This window comes from Motacilla alba, chromosome 14, assembly GCF_015832195.1.
Source record: "Motacilla alba alba isolate MOTALB_02 chromosome 14, Motacilla_alba_V1.0_pri, whole genome shotgun sequence".
Classification (NCBI taxonomy): domain Eukaryota; kingdom Metazoa; phylum Chordata; class Aves; order Passeriformes; family Motacillidae; genus Motacilla; species Motacilla alba.
In genome coordinates this window covers 2909586-2920188 of record NC_052029.1, presented here as the reverse complement: position 1 = coordinate 2920188, position 10603 = coordinate 2909586, and the positions used below count along the sequence as shown (strand labels likewise).

General features: G+C 56.7%; 1 protein-coding gene across 1 annotated transcript in view; it reads left to right on the top strand.

Annotated features, from left to right (window-relative positions):
• Positions 1-6947: 6947 nt before the first annotated feature.
• Positions 6948-10603, top strand: part of AXIN1 (axin 1) — an 83120-nt gene continuing 79464 nt past the window's right edge. Inside the window, exon 1 of the mRNA XM_038150966.1 lies at positions 6948-7144. The gene's annotated coding sequence lies outside the window, so the exon portion shown is untranslated. The remainder of the gene's footprint in view (positions 7145-10603) is intronic.

Here is a 10603-nt window from a genome sequence, read left to right as displayed (position 1 = left end):
ATTAATCAAGGAGACATGAGATTTAGAAACTCACTTGGGCAATCCCAGCAAACCCTTTCAAGTATCACTGCAGTGTTTGTTTTCAGATCCACAGGACTCAATTCCTTCCAGACAGCTGGTCTGGGATGCTCGGGCTCTTGGAGCTGGGAGTATGTGCTGTGCTTACCCCCCACAGCTTTGCTGAATCCCTGGAATTTGCTCTGGGGATCAGGAAATGGCAGCAAATATCCTGGTGGCTCTGCCCATGAGTGACAAACCATTCTGGATTTTGGGGATCAAGATGGAGCTGGGCTCATTGCAGAGGGAATAAAGGAGACTGTGGGTAGTGAGAAACACTGGCTGGACTTGAGAAAAAACTTCCACAGGGGGGTGGTGCAGTCCTGGGACAGGGTCTGGAGAGGTGGAGGTTTTCAGGACGGGGTGAGGCCCTGGAGCCCTGCTTGGGGCAGGAGCCTGGGCTGAGACCTCCAGAGGTCTTCCCAAGCTCACTGTTCTGTGCTGCACCTTCCGAGCTGCAGCTCCTCCCTGCAAAGCAGCCAGCGAGGAGTCAGGAAGAGCAGCTCCCAGGTGCCAGCTGGAGAAGAGGGGCCGGAGGGGAGGGAGTCCAGTAGCTCTGCTCCCTCCCTCTTCTGGGGTATGGACTGTCGCCCTCCTGCCCGAGCTCCTCCTGCTGCCACGTGCTGTGCTTTCTCTTCTCCCATCCTCCCAAGGAATTGTCTCGTGCCAAACCTCCAGGAGAGGTGGCTGCAGGCAGGGATGGAGTCATTGGCCACGTGCTGGATCACCTAGAGCCCAGTGAAGTGGAGCAGCAAACAACCTGGCTCTGTGTGAGCATCCCTGGGGCTGTCAGCCTCGGGTGCTGGCTGCCTGTGGCCAGCAGAAGGTCCTGGTGGCTCTCCAGGAGTGACCACTGGCTTTTCCAGCCCTGCTGGTTCCCGACACACTGCTTGTCCTGCCCTGCTGCCCCAGCCCTGCAGGGGACGAGGCATGGCCAGTGTGTCGGGGCAGGGCTGGTGGCCTGATGGTGGCAGGGCTCTGGGGGGACTCTCTCTGGGGTGAGACCAGCCTGCAGCCAGGCAGGGTCTGATTGGGCCTGACAGAGAGGTGGACAGGGACATGGGGGCTTAGTTGTTACAGTAAGGAGTCATAAGAAAGAAAAAAAAAAAAACAAATAAACAACAACCTAATAAAATCTCCATATGCAAATGAATTGCCAACAGCTCCCTGCCATGTTCCTGCCACCATCTCTCCTGCAGCTGTGGGCTGAGCTAGACTGGGCACACTGGACATGGGAGATGGACACAGGGAACAGGGGCAGGCAGGGGCAGTTCCCTCCATTCCCCTCCCCTGCCACACACCTCAGGTGTGGGCTCAGGCCGGGCTCCTTGGCTGCAGGAGGAAGAGCTGAGAGGGGTGGCCATGCCAGCTGCAGGCTAGCCACAGAGGCCTTAGCCTGGCTGGACTCTGCTGCTCTGAGCATCCCTTGCACACATTTTCCAGGCAGCCATTGCCATGGTAACATGGAAATGGTGCTGGTTCAGGCCAGCCAGAGCACTCAAACACAGAACACGGCATTTCTGAGATGGCAGCAGGGCTCTGCTCGCAGGGCCTCTGGCTACCCAGGGATGTGGCTGCTCTGAGCAGCTCCTCGTGCGTTGGTGCCCCCAGGGATGCGTCCCCCAAGCAGAGGTGGAATGAGGTGGAGGGAGCAAACAGGATGGGACATGTTAGGGAAAAGGGAGCAGCAGGAAGGGGATTTCTCTGGCAGTGCTCCAGGCATGGATGGGGCCCGTGTTTTTGTGCTTCAGCCAGGTATTTATTCCCATGGAGACTGCTCACACCTTTCAAGGCATTTTAATTTCCTTGACAGCCCTTTAAATTCCTTGATAGACCCCTCCTGCACGTGTTATGAGACCCAGGTGGACTTTCCTAGGTGAGTCTCACCTGCCCTGCTGGATGTGAGGTGACTCTGCCCCCACAGCCCATAACTGTCTATCACTGCTCATTTTAATCCTTAAGATGCTGTCTCTCAACTTTTGAGGCTGGTGAAAGACCTGAGTTTGTTAAATCCTTCCCCCTAAAAGTCATGTATGGATTTTGAAGGTTTCAGGGGGTGGAAAGTCTTTACTCCTAGCTTTAAGCTGCCTTTCTCCAGCGCTGGGAATGGAGCCTTGTCAGGCTCTGCTCCAGTCCAGTGCAGGACTTTGCCATCCATGGGATTTTCTCCTCTTTCTCACACTTTATCCTCTCATCCTATTGAGCTTCAAGTCTTGCTGCAAGGCTTTTCCTGCAGAAGTCATTAGCTGTGGCTCTTTCTTTCCACAGCAGTTCTCTACCACTGTTTTAAAGTGTGGAACCTCTGTGCCAGTACCAAAAATGGAGGGAAATCTCCTTGGGTGCAGGCACTAGGCTGGTGGGTTTCCACCTGGCCAGGTGGCCCTGGGATGTGCAGAGTTGAAAGTACTGTGAAAATTACCCATACCTAGACCCACTTGTCCTGCTGAGCTCCCTTCTCTTCTTTGAATGCTGTGTCACCTTTCATTGTTTTTTTTTTCCCTGTCTTCTGCATGATATCCTGAAGAACAAGGTGAATTAAGGCCTTTGTAGGGCTCTGGGAAAGATACTTAATTGGAGGGGCTTGTGGAGCCACTCTGCAGTGGGGAGCGAGGCAGTGGCTGCTCTGCGGGGGGACCAGCAGGTCCCGGTGGCAGGAGGGGACAGCTGGCGGCAGGAGAGGGTGGAAGGTGAGAAGGCCCTGGCCAGGGAGCTGGCAGTGGGTGTGTGTGGCCGAAGCCGCGGGCTCGGAGCTGCGAGCCGGGAGTTGCCATGGGAACGGGAACGGCCGGAGGATGCTCGGAGGGCAGCGCGGGCTCTGCGCCACGGCCCCGAGCGCAGCGGGGAGCTGCCCTTGCTGGGGACCTGCAGGTACCCGGGGAGGTCCCAGCTCGTCCTCAGTGCCCAGGGAGCGATCCCCGCCCAGCCAAACCCCAGAGCGCTTCAGAGAGACGCTGCCTTTAACAGACAGAGAAAGCTCAGGCAGGAGAGCAGCCCCAGGCAGGACCCGGAACAGCCCCCGAGCTGTGCCAAGAGTCCCATCCCTGAGTCCCAAACCTGCCCCCGTGCCCAGCAGAGCCCGGAGCAGCCAGCCCCTGGCCCAGAGCACAGCTAGGGCTGGGACACCGTCCTTAGTGTGGCCCCACTCGCTGCACTGGGGGTTGCAGTGCTCGGCTGGATCGGGGCTGGAATGTTTTTGGAGCTGAGCCTTCCCGGCCGCCCTGAGCCGGCTGCTGATGAGAGTGGGTGGGGAGAGCCCACCCTTGGTGCCTCCCTTTGCTTGCCCTGGCCCCAGGTGGGCTCTTTGCCCAGCACTAGGACCAGCCCTGTCAGCAGCAGCTGCTCCAGGCACCAGCCAGCCCCTTCTCCTCCAGTCCTCTGGAAGCCTTTGGTGACCACATTGTCACCAGCCCTTTGCACACCCATGGGAGCTTTACTGTGGGCATCTTTCACTGCTGCTGCTCCAGGAGACAGGCTTCCCTTTACAATCACCCTAGTTCCCCAGATGGAGGCTATTTACTCTGGGGCCCACAAACCCCATTTCCAGGAGTGTTTCTGCCAACTCACTCGTACTGCTGTTGGGGTCAGTGACCTGCCCTTTCCAGGCTCTCTCTGTGACGAGTGAAAAAGAAATTTATTATCATATCTGCCAGACTCCAGACAACTCTTTCTGGCAGTGGGTAGGTAGGATCTGTCTGAGGATCAGCTGTTCTCCTCCAGTTCCTTCAGAAGCCCTGGACACACTTGCTGCTCCACGGCTCCTTTCTGCTCTCTTCTCAGCTGGGTTTGTGTTGACATCTGTGGTCACCTTTGTCTCCTCTCTGCTCCCCAGGGTGGGAATCCCCCAGTTCTCCCAACAAAATTATGAGCTTGGGCAGAGTCTCCTAGTGCTCCTCCTGCAGCTGCCCTGAAGGACACCACTCTGGATTGCTTTGAGGAGGAAAAGGGAAGATGACCTTGGCTTCCTTTCCCTCAAGCGCACACTTTCATCTCTTGCCTTGTTGTCCATTTTCTCCAGATCTCTTCAGCCTTTAGATTCTCCCTAAGACTCCTTTTCCCCAGTTTCGTGGAACTGCTGTTTGGTGCCAGTAATGACCCATGGGAACAGAAGCCCACTGCAGGTCCCATGCTGTGCTCCAGCCAGCAAGGCTGGGCTGTTTGCTGTTCTCTGGCTGCCACATCCATCCCTGGACCATGAGGATGGAACCAGGACCACATTCCCACCTGCAGGACCCACTCAGCCATGAGCATGAACCCATGCCCGCATCACAGGACTGCTGTCCAGCCCTGTGCTGTGTCCATCATGGTTAACACCCTCCAGAGGAGTCAGAGGCTCTGGGCCTCGCAGACCTGGCTCGGAGAAGCTCAGTAGGAAGGCAGGAAGCATCCTAGGCTCCAGGGATGAGCATGGCCAAAGGTACCACTTCCTCATTCCAGCCAGCACCATGAGGCCAGGAAAAGGGATGGCTGATCCAGGCAGTGCCAGTTGCCCGTCAGAAAACACCAGTGCTGTGAACAGGAATCACGATGGCAGCAGTGGGGAAGGGGGGAAGAGGTCATGGAGGATGGTTTGGCCCCATCCTGGCTCTTGGGATGAAGCAGTGTGGAATCCCCATGGGAAACAGAAGAAATGGCTGGTAGGGCATCATGTCTCTGCACCCAGTGCCATTCCTTGGAGGAGGAGGATGATGAGGGTTGACGGTGATGAGCCGTGATGGTGCGGGAAAGCTTTGGCACCGAGGCATTGTGCAGCGGGAGCGATGGGAAAGGCTGGCCAAGGGAGGCACCGCTTTCTGCAACAGCCTTCAAAGAGTTTCCTTAAGTGTTGCTGCTCTTCTGGGCTTCCTCCTCCAAGAAAAAAAAAAAAAGTAGGGAAAAAAGGAGATGAGGAAGAGCAATCTCTGGGTGCGGGATGAAAGCGGCCTGTCTTGACTATTTACCCAGCAATTATAAGTAAATCGGTGGTGCCTAACGGGGCCGGTTGCCATAGTGACGATGGGATGGAAGGACCAGCATTTGGTCCTGGCTGCAGCCAATCAGGCTGGGAAGCCCAAGCTGCAATATAAAGTAAAGATTCCCATCTTCCAGCCACGCACTTGCCAAGAAAGGGAAATAGGTTCAAGAGTCTGGGGAAAAAAAGTGCTGCGGCCGGCGGCAAGCAGGGCGGCTGCTCCCGTCATGGCGGACTGCGAATGCCCGGGCAGGTGAGAATCCCAACTCTCCCCATCTCCCGCTCATTGTTCTCCCGCGCCGCGGTCCCTCCGCCGCCCCACCCCACCCACGCCGCCGCCCCGACCCCCTCGCCCCGGCACCCACAATGGAACCCCCCTTCGGGTGGGAGACAAAGAGAGGCGGGTGGAGAAAGGCTCCACCATTCTCCCCAAATTGCCATCGTAGGCCTTTCAAATCAAATTTCGCAAAGCAGCTTCATCAAAGGCCCCCGGCTGAGAGGCACGAGCCCCATATTCCTGCCCCCCCGGCAGGTCTGGGGTGGTGCGGTGATCCCATACAAAGTCGGCACCGCTCCAGAAGTGTCTTTGCAAAAAAAAAAAAAAGAAAAAAGAGGGAAAAAAAAGGGGGGGGGATATGGAGATAAAAAACGCAAGCGAGAAAGAACGGCGCCTAAATTGCTCATCGTCTCCCCATCTCATTACTGGCGACTTCTGAGGACGGATATTTCCAAAGGCTGCAATGAAAGACTTGTGAATGGAGCCCCCCCGGATGAGATCAAAGCCCGAGGCTGGGACGCCAGGGTGTGCCGGAGGAGGGGGCGAGGGCCAGCGGCGCCGCAGGATGCTGGGGGGAGCCTTCCTCCCCTGCTGCCGCTGCCCTCCATGTTTCCCGGTGTCGCTGCCGCTGCTGCCTGACCCATCTTGCAATGGAGACCAGGGACAGTGGCCAGACCCCAACAGCTGGAACCGAGACGAGCAAACTCCATTGGCTCACAGTTCGGCAACTCTCCCAAAATTCATGGCTAATAAAGGAGCTTATTCCGTCCGGGACCTCTCCAGACACCTCGAATTGCAGATGAGCGGGTGGCTTCCCCACCGCTGGAGCCCACTCCTTGGGTCTCTTCTCTCCTCACACCACAGCATCGCCAGCCTGGGGAGCCACCAGCAGAAGGGCCGAGGACAAAGGCAGGAGGACAGAAGTTGTGCCACTTTCCCTTCCTGCCGCCTCCCTTCAAACGTGGGCTGCTTTCTTGTGCTCTGTGATAAATTTGGCTCCGGGCGGCGTTCCCACCACCGGCACCACCGGCAGCCGGGCGCCCCATCAGCAGCACGGAGAGCAAACTCACAGATGGTAAAATAAGAGAGTCGTGTAGGGTTCAAAGAGACCTTCAATGTCGATTGTTATATTATTAGGTAAACTCCAAGAAGAAAATCTTTTAATCCACTGTGGCTAATCCAGTCCACTTTTGTTGGCCAGGACATATTCAGCATCAACAAAAGGCTCTGGCCGACGGACACCGGCATACATAATGTATTGATAACTGCGGGAGCCGGCTCGGCGGCAGAAAGAGCCACTGCTCGGGCCAGCAGCAGGGGCCAGCAGGAGGATTTGCCCGACTTTCATCAGTTTTATTTTCATTTCAAAGAACGCGGCTGATATTTGCACTGCGCTGCATGCCAGGGGAGCACAAAGAGGGCAGGGATGTTCCCTGCTCCGGCCAGCCCTGAAGCCTCACCGGGATCCTGCCAGGACCTCAGTGGGACCCTCACCCCTCACTGCCTCCCCAGGACAGTGGTGGCACAGAGGGCTGCAAGGCCAGGTTGGTTCCGGGCCTACTTTTGGGGTGGTGGTTCCCATGGGGAGTTGGCAGCTGGGGTGGCTCTCCTTAAATTTCCCAAGCCCTGGGATTTACCCTGGGATGGTGCTGTTATCCTGGGATGGGGGAATCACCTTCCTCTAAGGACATGGGATACAACTGATGTAGGAGTAGAAGTGTCCACGCTGTGAAGAGCCAGCACTGCTGGGGAGGAGAAGTGGAGATCACACCTGGACTCAGCTTGTCTTCCCAACACGGCACAGCAGAGACCAGAGCCGAGGAACCTGGACAGGAAATAAAACCAGCAGCAGCAAAGGGCAGGTGGGACACGAGTGGGGACCACAGCCTGGCTGATGGGGGTGTTTGGGCAAGAGGAGGTGGGAGCTGGTGGGAATGAGCTGAGAGGGGTTGAAGTGGCAGCTGTGGGTGCTGAAGGTGACCAGGGGACACCGGCCACCCACCCCTCCAGGCACTGGGTATGGCCTGTCCTGAGCAATGGGCTCCCTGGGGCAGTTCTGGGTGAGGGTCCACACCTGGTCCACAGCAGGGCAGGAGGGCCCACAGTGATTGAAAATAGCTCTGAACTACAGGGCTGGACAGGCATTAGTGGCCATGGGATGAGGATGGGGCCGAGCCAGCAGAGAACTCTGCACAGCAAGGAGCTGGGGTCTCCAGTGGGTGTATCCTCACTCAGGAGCCCATGGCCCTCCCAGGGTGCCATTGAGTCCAAAATGTCCTTATTCCTGCTGCGGGTAGCACAGTGCCACCCAAGGCCAGTGGCTCGTGTGTAGCCACGAGGATCTTCAGTAAGAACATGGAAAGGAAACAGCAATGGAGAAACCAAAAGGACTCATCTCAAAGAGCCCAGAGGGCTTGCCCAGGGTTTTGTCCTCATGACAAGGGACAGCAGAGGAGTCCCTCCAGAGGGTGGGGGGCTCACTGCACCCCCAGATGCTCTCTGAGGTGGGCACAGGCATTCATCCATTGGGACAGTGGTTACAAGGCACTGACACAAGTGACCCAGGGAGGAAACAGCCTCACAGGGATTTGGTTGTTACTGCGAGCCCCGGGTCAAGCTGCTCTGCTCTTGCTGCCCTCACAGATACTGGGAATCCTCCAGAACTACAGTCCCCCACCAGCAGGGTTAAAATAGTCAATGCCAGAAGCTCCTGCAGGGGATGGATGCACAAACAGTGATTAAGCTGAGAAAGCTGTGAGTCATGAGCCCTGCACAGTCCATCCTGAGGTCCACCAAGGGATTCAAGGGACAGGAGTCAGGGATGTGGGTGCCACCCTGAAGCAGAGGCTCTTTGGAAGGCTGAAGTGCAGTGGGGGCTCACTGAGCCTTGCTGCCCAACCCAGACAGTTGTTCTGATCATCACCAAGGCATTCCCAAAACTCCCAACTGCTCCACATGGTCCCTCCAGAGGTCTGCCCAGCACAGAAGCTGCCAGGCCACATTGACACATGAGGAGCACAAACCACCTGGGAGGCAGAGAACAAGAATTCAGGCTGAATCATTCATTTCCATCAGGCAGAATTTTCATGGCAAGGGTCTCTGGGCCGCTGTTGAATGCAAGACTAAGATAAATAGGCTGAGCTAAAGATACTCAGCTTTGGAGACCTGAAAATACCCCTCTGTTGGGAAGAGGGAGACACGGACTTCCTGAGCAGACACCTCTGCTCCGTGACCCACTGCAGGCCAAAGCTCAGGTGGGCTGGGATAACTTCTGGCAGTGACTGGTGTCTCATGGGACACTGCCCACAAGGTGATCACCTAAGACCATGGCCACTCACCTCACAGCCCTGGGAGAGTCACAGAAGTGTGGGAAGAGAAACCAAAGTCCTCTGCGACACATGTTCTCCATGACATGGCCTTGGCACACTGGGGAAGATACTGCCAGTAGGAAGAGTCTAAGTCCAGGGTCTGGAGATTCTGCAAGGTCTACAATGTCTACAAGTCCAAGATTTGGGTATCTGCTTCCAGATGTGTTTTCTCCCATTTTGAGCCTCTGTAACTATAAGGAATCAGGATGAAATGCAGTACAAGGATGGATTTGCTCACATTTGCCAGCCATGGGTTGTCTGGAGGCTGGTCACTTTGCCAGCCAGCATGCATCCGTGGAAGGACTTCTGACAGGAGGTGCACTGGTAAGACAATGCCCAGCAGGACAATCAGAGTGGGAATCTATTCTCTGGGAGAACACCAGGAGAGCCCTGAGGTGAGATGGCCAAGGCAGCAGGGGTCTGGCTGCTGTCAGCTCCCACTGTGGGGAAGAGGAGCTGCCCAGGCTGAGGGACACAGCAGGAGCACAAGGGGTGTGACACGGTTGGACATGAGATGCTTGGACACGACATGGTTGGACACCAGATGGTGTCTCCAGCCCTGCAGAGCAAGGGAGCGGCAGGAGCCTCCACGTCCTGATGGGGACAGGGAACAAAGGCTGGGAAGCAGCTTCTGTGGAAGACAGCCCAAGGCTTGGCTTCTGGAGGAGATGGGGCACTCGAAGCTGCCTGGCCTGATGCTCACATCTCCAAGGAGCAGTTCTGGTAATCTCTTCCCCAGGGAAGTGGGATGCCATGGGATGCTCATGATCACAATTCCACGACTCCCTCTGCTCCCAGACATTCTGTCCTGGAGAGCACTTGGCTCTGCTGTGGTTCACCTGCCCGGAACAGGAAGGGGAGATTTTAGGAGAGAGGCAGCCAGGCAGAGTTGGCAAGTGGTGAGCATGGGTGACGGGTCCAGAAGTGCTAGCAGAAGGGGACAAGGAATCCCATGGCTGACATCCAGTGCCAGTTTGCCCTGGCTGTGGAGCAAGTCTTGGATCCCTCCAAATACAGAGATGCCACTTCTCTGAGCTTCCTCCCACAGTAAATGATTTTGTGAGTAATTTCTCCAGTTATCTGTCAGGATAAGACCAACACTTTTCATATCTGTTCACCTCATGCTGGAAAGCCTTGAGATGAGTCAATGCCAAGTCCTGGGCTGGGTTTGTGCTACAGCAGTTAAATCAGCAGAAGAGTTTGGAGACTCCCCTAAGTGTGTGGACAAATGGCACCCCCAGCTCATCAGCCAAGACTGCTCCCTGCAGGAGGAAGCAGGTCAGCCCCAGGCACTGCTGGGTTGTGTCCAGCATTTTGGCTGGTCAGGACCTCAGCTGGTGCCCATCAGTGTTGAGCCTTTCCTGTCCCACTCACTCCCACCATGGAGGAGGAACCCTCCAGGGAAACCTCCAATGACCCTTGGGCAGGTCACTGGGGGTGGAGGGGCTCCAGGACCTGCGGTGCTGAGCCCTGGCCACCTTCACTAGGTGCTGGTGACACACCAGTGCAGGGGTCCCAGCCCCCAGCTAAGCCAGGGGGGGTGGCCCTTGCTGGGGAGGTGGCACAGGATGGTTGCCCAAGGAAGGGCCACCTCAGAGGGAAGATAGCCAAGGAGGGCAACCCCACCTGCAGCCGGGGATTTTCAAGGTGCTGCTGGGAAGCAGGAGGTTGGGAAAGGGGTAATGGAGGCTGCAGTCTCCCTGTGGGTAGTGGGAGATCCCAGAGGGTCTGTGGCTATCAAAAGAGAGCTGAAAGAGCAGAGGCTCCCAGAGGTTCCTGCCAGGACTGGAGGTCCCCCAGCTGGGGCTGTCCAGACCTCCTGGCCTGGAATACAGGTGGTCCTGCAGCACACACAGCATGTTGTGCCACAGAAGGGCCCAGAGAGGGCTCTGGCTGGCAGACGGTGACCTCCTGCCAGCACAGCTGTCCTGCCTGGCACGGGCAGCCACCAGG